Genomic DNA, 8,007 nt, shown 5'->3' with positions numbered 1-8,007 from the left:
ATGGTTGTTTACTTTGCTTACTATGTACATTGGTTATGATATTCAACATGAAGTCACCTCCGCCCCGGAACATTTCCGCCCTGGGTTTCGAGGTGTGACATATGATGTCGTCGACATAGATTTACACAAGGATCAGATGGTTGTTGTGGATTTTCCTAAAGAGAGTGGGATCGATAGAACCTCATTAAAATTTTGATCCTTCCAAAAATTTGGACAATGTTCCATGCCATGCTCTTGGAGCTTGCTTCAATCCTTAGATAGCCTTTTGAAGCTTATAGAAATGGTTTGAGAACTTTGGATCTTTGAATCTAGGAGATTGTTGAACATGGACATCCCTATCAATTTCACAATTCAAGAATGCACACTACACATCCATTTGATAAAACTTAAAGTTCTTGTGTGCATCAAATGCCAAGAAAATCCTAATGGCTTCTATTCTTGCAACATGTGCAAAGGTTTCATCATAGTCTATGACTTCTTGCTGTGAGTAGCCTTTGACAACCAGTCTGGCTTTGTTTCTCATGATGACTCCATCTTCATCAGTCTTGTTTCTATAGACTCATATTTAACCAACAACTGATACACCTTCTAGTTTTGGCACTAGGTCCTATGCATTGTTGCATTCAAATTCAGATAACTCTTCTTGCATTGCTTTTACCCAATCTCCATCTTGTGGCACCTCTTTGATTCCTTTGGGTTCTATCATGAATAGAAAGCTTGTGTATAGACATTCATTCTTGGTTGTTGATCGAGTCACTACTCCTTAATCTAGAGCACCTATGATTTGTTCGGCTGGATGATCCTTTGTCCATTTTGTGAGACGAGATTCCTTACGGATTTGAGGAGTGCAAACTGTTGGAATAGTGTCTAAGGCTGCAACTATATTAGGCAAGTATTTGACCCGGTTGTGCATGGTCCTTTTGGGTTGCCTTCACCATAGCAACTTGATAGGATGATTTGTTAAAAGAGAATAAATATTATTAATATATTATGAGAATAATATAAAGAATAATAATATAGTTATTTGATTAATATAAGTCATAAATTAATTAGAATTAATTTGGTGACTTAAAGAGATTAATTAAATAAGAGGGTATAAACTGTCAATTGTTTGATAGTTAAACTTTAGACTGTAAATCCATATTGGATAGATGTTGGACGAATTCTAGAAGCTAGGGATAGCTTAAAATCGTCCAAGGCTATCTAAGGAATGGATTTGGATTGCTTTAAGAGAAGATTATCCAACTAGGGTTTAAGCTGTAACCCTTAAGGAGTCTACAAGTATAAATAGACCCTATGGCAAAGGGAAATTGGAACTTCATCAAAAGTAGAGAACCCCTGGCTGAATTCCCTCCCCTCTCCTCTCTCAAATCATCCTCCTTGCTATTTGGTGTTTGTAAGCCATTAGAGGAGTGACAATTGTGACTCTAGAGCTCCAAGACAACAAGATCAAACAAGAGATTCAAAGGTATGATTCTAGATCTGTTTTAGTATTGTTCTTATTCCTAATTAGTCATTAGAAGTCTTGGATTCAAATCATGTTTAATTAGAAAGCCTAGATCCAAGCATTAGGGTTTTGCATGCGCACATAGGAAAGTTCTTATGGCTAAAACCCATCACAAACTACCTCATATTGTTCTTTTGGACGAGGTGGGTAGTCAGAAGTGAATGTTCCTTCAAAAAGATCATATTCAAAGAGTCCATAACTACTTGAAATAGGTGGTTCCCCCTCAACTATTACATGTTTGAATTCTACAAATGGAGTAATTATGAAGGAATTTGAAGGACCAGAACCAGTCGAGTGGGGTTCCCCCTGAAACCATGAACCGGATGGTTGGGAAGATTGTAAAGTACCTTTAAGAATGGAACCATCCAAAGCTGGTTCCCCCTCAAAAAATACAATGATTGGTGTTTTGACTGGTCCAGATTGATGATGGAAGGTTGGGGAAGATGGTTTTGAAGATTCTAAAGGACTTTTAGGAATAGAATCATTCGAAGATGGTTCCCCCTGAACATGAGATTTGGTGGAACTAGAGTCTTTTGATGGTTGATGAGGTTGAGAGACATTAAGAGAAGCTATTTTGTGAGCTTTTCTGATTCTAGGTCTGAGGGTTAAGCTGGAAAGAGAAATTCAAACTCTACTTCAATAGCATGGACTGGAGTAGAAGCATTAGCAGGTGATGGTTGGTTCATTTTGTCAAAAGGTACTACCATTTGAGGACCAAAGTGGGTTGGATCTAGAACCCTTGTATAAATTTCATCAAATGTGACATCACTGCTTTCCTCTATCACCATGGTTCGCTTGTTCAGAACTCTATAGGCAGCATGAAGGCAATATCCAAGAAAGATACCTTCATCAGCCTGAGGTGTGAATCTTCCTAATTGATCCCTGTTTTTATTGACATAGCAACGAAAACCAAAGATGTGAAAGAATTTGATGTTGGGCTTCCTCTTGTTCATTGCTTCATAAGGAGTGACTTCAAGTCTATTGTTGATAAGAGATATGTTTTGAGTGAAACAGGCGGTTGCAGTGGCATCGGCCCAGAAGTATTGTGATAGGTTTGAGAAGATCAACATTGATCGAGTAGCTTCACATAGTGTTTGATTCTTCCTTTCAAATACACCATTTTGTTGTGGAGTGTAGGGTGCAGAAAAATTGTGCTTGATGCCGTTGGATACAAGAAAGCTATCTATGGCATTGTTCTTGAATTCGCCACCATTGTCACTTCTCAGCCTTTTAAGTGGCTTTCTTACCCTAACTTCTATGTAGCGAATGAAGTTAATTAGCTCATTGGTGGTTTCAGATTTGGTTCGCAGAAAGTACACCCAAGTGAATTTGGTATGATCATCAACAATTACAAGGATATAGTTTTACCACTTAACCTAGGAACTGTAGTGGGACCTTACAGATCAATATGTATAAGCTGAAGAGGTTCATATACACTATGTTCTGTTATACTTTTGTGTAGAGATTTAGAAAATTTGCCTTGTTCATAGGTAGCATAAAGTATATCATTGTCAAGTTTTAACAATGGTATTCCTCTCACAAGATCCTTTCCAATGAGTTTGTTGATATAACCAAAGTTGAGGTTTGGTCTGTGGGAAATATGGAGAGTTGGTGAACTAAGTAGGAATTCCTATAGAAGGAAATCCATAGTTCATAGGCATTCCAAATTGATCAAACATGGGAAACTGGGTATTTCCCTAGAACTGATTGATCATTGGAAACCTAGAGTTTCCCCCAAACATGTGGTTCCCTCCTATGGATGGAGTAAAACCACAATATGGACAAATAATAGAATTCATAGGGCAATTACTATTCTGATACATGAATGGGTTGGTTTGAACAAGTCTTGGTCTCATCATTTCAGACCAATCAGGAATATTGTTAGGTCTAAAACTATTTTAATAGTGAATTCTAGTTTGGTTTGGAAATCCAAAATTTGAGAAACCATGATTTGAAGGAAAGGTTCTTTGAGTCTTTGAAGTTTTGGGAGGGCTGGTGTATCTGGTCTTCCCTTTTCCTAGCTTGGTCTTTGGTACTTTGTTTTTCTTTCTTTCCTTCTCATCATTTGTAGTCTTAACCACTTTGGGTTTTAAAGGATGGAGTACAATTGGTCCTTTTTCTCTAGAATCATTAACTTTCTCTTTTCCCTTATGTTTAGATACATTAGTTGGTTGTACAGTTGTCTCTTGTTGTTTCGGACTGGGTGAAGTGATTTTTATTACAACGAAAGGTCTCTTGAGTATTTGAACAACAAATTTCTCATCACTCACAGCATTCAAGGTTTCACCGTTGTTGACTTGAATTGGAGATTTTCCAGTTTATTGTTTCTTATAATATTTTTATATCCTAAGTCCTTTGTTCCAGAGACAAAAGCATTAAGAGATGGAAATGTTTCTTGACTGAGGAAGTTAATGGGTTTGGTCTTGGAATATCCTATTGAATCATATGACTTGGGCTGTTTATCAATACATTTTGATCCAGAGATATTTGATTTTCCAGAAGTGGCATCTTCTGAATTGAAACTTTCCATGGTGGGTCTTTCAAGAGATAATTCTACTAGAGAGTCAAACTTAGTGTGCAAGTCTGGAAGATCAAAAGAATGATGTGACTTCCAATTGGATGCTTGAGAATGAAGTAGTAATTACATCATGGCTGCAAGTTACCACCTCTTCTTGATCCTCATTGTCTCTAGTGAAGAGACTTGGATCACATGACAACAACTCTGTTTGAGTACTGGGACTCATCATTTATTTGTTCATGTCATCATAACCAAGACCATATTTGATCCATGATGGTTTTGGTCAAGAGAGAATGGCATATGAGTTTTCTTCAAGAATGATTTTGGATGCCTTATAACTATTGATTTTTGTGTTGAGTTGGGTGTACATCTCACGATTATTTTTTGCAATGATGTCACGTGGATTCAACACAATTTCATATTGTTCAACTGACATAAAATGTGACTCAGTTTTGATTTCAAGGTCATTCTCTAACTTAGCCACACTACATCTTAATTCTTCATATATGAACTGAGTGGTTGTTAGTTCATATTTGTAGTAACTGACACAATATTCAACATTGGTGACATATTCTTTGAGTATTTCAAAAAATGTCATCTAGAAAAGTATCAATAGTTAAATGATTATCACAAAGCATGGAATGTACCTTCTCAGCAACTTGTTGATGAAAAGGAGAAGGCTCTTCGTCATCATCAGCCATGAATCGGAAGTAGTTTTTTGTAGGTTTGTTTTTCTTTTGCTTGATCCACTTCATCATCTGTTTCCCTGACTTCCACATTTAGAGTTTCCATGCCCATGAAAGCTTTGTCTTTTGACTATTTCTTGATCTGCTCTGCCTTTTGAAGGTAGTATGCTTCATATTTGACCTTCTTGCTCTTCATTTTGCAATCCTTGGCAAAATGATTTTCACCTTGACAGTCGTGGCACCTAATTACTTCATGATCATAGGACTTCGACTTATTATCTTGAATCCTTGTGTTCTTCCTCTAAGTGTTGTAACTTTTAAAATTTAAATTCTGAGAGTTGAAACTTTGTTGACTGTTGCTTCCTCGTTGGAAGTTTCCAAAGTTCTAATGATAGTGTTGGTTTGCTTATAGCTTTGTGATCTGAAGTTCCTAATTGGCTTGTTCACAAAGTTCTTGAAGTTTGGATTGAACTTGGTCAGGAGTGCCAATCATTCTTCATACTCATTTTCCTCATTGAATTAAGGATATTCCATTGTGGTTCCAATGAAAGCTTGATGATTTTCCATGTATCAATTTGCTATCTGAAGAGGTTGTTGAGTTGGCATGTATAGATTATGATTGTACTATTAAGCCATACTCGAACTTTGATAAGGATACACTCCATATCCTTGGTTGGTAAACTGATCTGCAAAGTGGTTTGGGATTGGATTATGATGTGCAATCATATTTTGAGAATGATTTTCCATAGGTGCTGAATTACCCAAGGCAAGTCCTTGATTATCAAAGGGATTTACTTGAGCTAGCTTGTTGACTGTTGGCTCATGTTGCTGCAGTTCAACATATAGATGAAACAAAGACATGGTGTCTAAGTTGGTTGTGGTTTGCAGTATGATCATGTGCACTGTATCCCATTTAAGAGATAGACTGATCAAGAATTTTAGATTCAAGTCCTCTTGGGATCTTTCACCTTTGAGCTTCTTTACCCTGTTGACCATAATGTTGTACTTGGAATATACATCAAAAAGAGTTTCATGAGGCAACATTTTGAAGTTGTCCATATCTATCAATGTGGCTTTCTTCCTATTTACAAGAATCTTGTCAGTTGCCTTGAATTGTTTCTTGAGTTTATTCCCGATGTTGAAGGGTGAACTCTTTTCTTTTTCAGGAAGTTGCTCATAGATGTCATGAGGAATTCTAGATAATTGCCTTAGCCTTAAACTTCTTGATTTTCATGTCACAAAGTTGAGCAGTAGTAGAAACAGATCCTGAAATAACTTTAGAGGTTTTAGGAGAGAAAACAACTTCAGGAACTTTGGTATCTTTCATAAATTCTGGAGTATGTTTCCCAGTAGAGATGAAGGTCCAGATGTTAGAGTCGTGACCTTCCAGGTAGTACTTGATGCGATCTGCCCATGAAGTGTATTCACTAGGCGTAAGTATAGGTGCATGATTCCCTGTTCCAAGACTGTTTGCAACTGAAACTGAATAGAGAACATTTTGGTTATGATTCATACTTTCCATTAAGAACGGGTGATACTAGTTTGAAACTTAAAAAAATTATTTTTTGTGAAAAAGTTTTCTAAGTCTCAAAGGCGATCACTCGAGCTCTGGTACCAACCGAAGAAGATGAGAAAAATTCAGTAAACCTCGACTAAAAGAGTCCAAGAAGACATAATACTCATGGTAATTATCATGATCAGTAAGACCTTGCCCTACTTGAAGGATCTCTTTGTATCCGGTCATTAAATGGGCGAAGAACTTAGAATGTTTAACATCATTTGAGAATAAATAACGCCTTTATTGAAGCCAATCTCAGTGAGCATCCAAGAGCCTCTTTTGAAAATGGAGGCTTTGTGATTGGATAGTAATCAAAACAGTGTCCTCTTTTGACAAGGTTGATGATCATTTGTGAATGAGATCAGTACGTACCATATACGCCAAAAAAAGATGTTGGTTGAAGATCAATGTTAATCTCATGTTGCTCAAACCACAAAGATTGATGTTGCACCACAGGTTGTTTTATAGTATTTGATCACTACGCTTTGATCGATGATGTAGCTTAGGTAGGACTCGATCAGGAGGATGCGCCAAAGCTCCTTGGACATTATCAAATGTACCAAGGATCAATCTCGATGTGTGAACTTGTGCCAATAAAAAAATGTTGCACAATTAGGTTGATAATGTGTAGTGGATGTGCGCCAAAGATAAGATCAAAAGAGGTATTGGCACACCGGGTTTATAATCTTGTAGCTGTCCACGAGTTTAAGATCAGAAGAGTCAACTCTAGTTTGTGCATGAGATTTGAAGTCATTCATCAAAACAAAAATTGAATGGGTAGGTTTAGAATCGACAACTAGGGTGGAAAAAAAAACTTCAACAACCAAAAATTTAGTTGTTCTCAGCTAGAAGTTGATGTGCCAAAAAACTTGGTGATGGCAAACCTGATTATTAGAATAAGGCGGGTTGTGCGGAAAGGAAAAGATCAGACGCTCCACAACTAAGATGTTCGATAAACAGGTTGTGTGATTGTCTGGCACACTCATGTTTGATGGCAAGTGATATGATCAAGGTGATGTGTGTGATGCTTGTACTAGAGGGAGACGATTCATTAGGGTTGATGCCCTAGAGACAGGAGACGCACCAGGTTCTTATGTTGCGCCAAGGGAGAGAAGCGTCAATAGGGTTGAGTCGGGATGGCGCAAGTAGGGTTGGATGATGGTGCAAGTAGAGATTGATGATGTTGCACCAAAGCTGTTTGGTCTAGAGAAAAGAGCGTCCAATAATCTGATGTTACGCCAAGAGAGAATGAAGGGCACTTGGGTTTGATCGATAAGGAGGAAGTGCACCAAAAAAAGGGAGGTGCGCCAAGTAGGTTTCACGAGGGATCCAAGATGTGTTTATGGTGCTCAAAACATGGCTCTCAAGAGGATAAAGGTCCATATGAGCATGGTTGAAGTGCCACGAGATGCGCCAAAAAATCGAAGATGCACCACAAAAAAAGCTGTTGCGCCAAGGAAGTAATCGAAGTTGCGCCAAAAGTAATTCTCATATGTGATGATGCGCCAACAAACTCGTTTTCTTTTTTTTTTTCTTTTTTTAATCTCCAAAAAAGTTAATGCTTCCAAAAAAACTGATGTTTCAATCGAAGGAAAAAAAATTCGTTCATGCTGCAAAAAAAATTGCTGACGAAGGTTGTTGATGCAACAAGTGATGATCACAATTAGGGTATGGCGCAGGATGGTAATGGTCACGAGCGTTGTTGAACACGAAGGATTTGGACACGACCAAAGTTGTA

Source organism: Lactuca serriola, chromosome 4, assembly GCF_051521515.1.
Source record: "Lactuca serriola cultivar US96UC23 chromosome 4, Lser_US96UC23_V15, whole genome shotgun sequence".
NCBI lineage: Eukaryota > Viridiplantae > Streptophyta > Magnoliopsida > Asterales > Asteraceae > Lactuca > Lactuca serriola.
Note: the sequence above shows the minus strand (reverse complement) of the source record.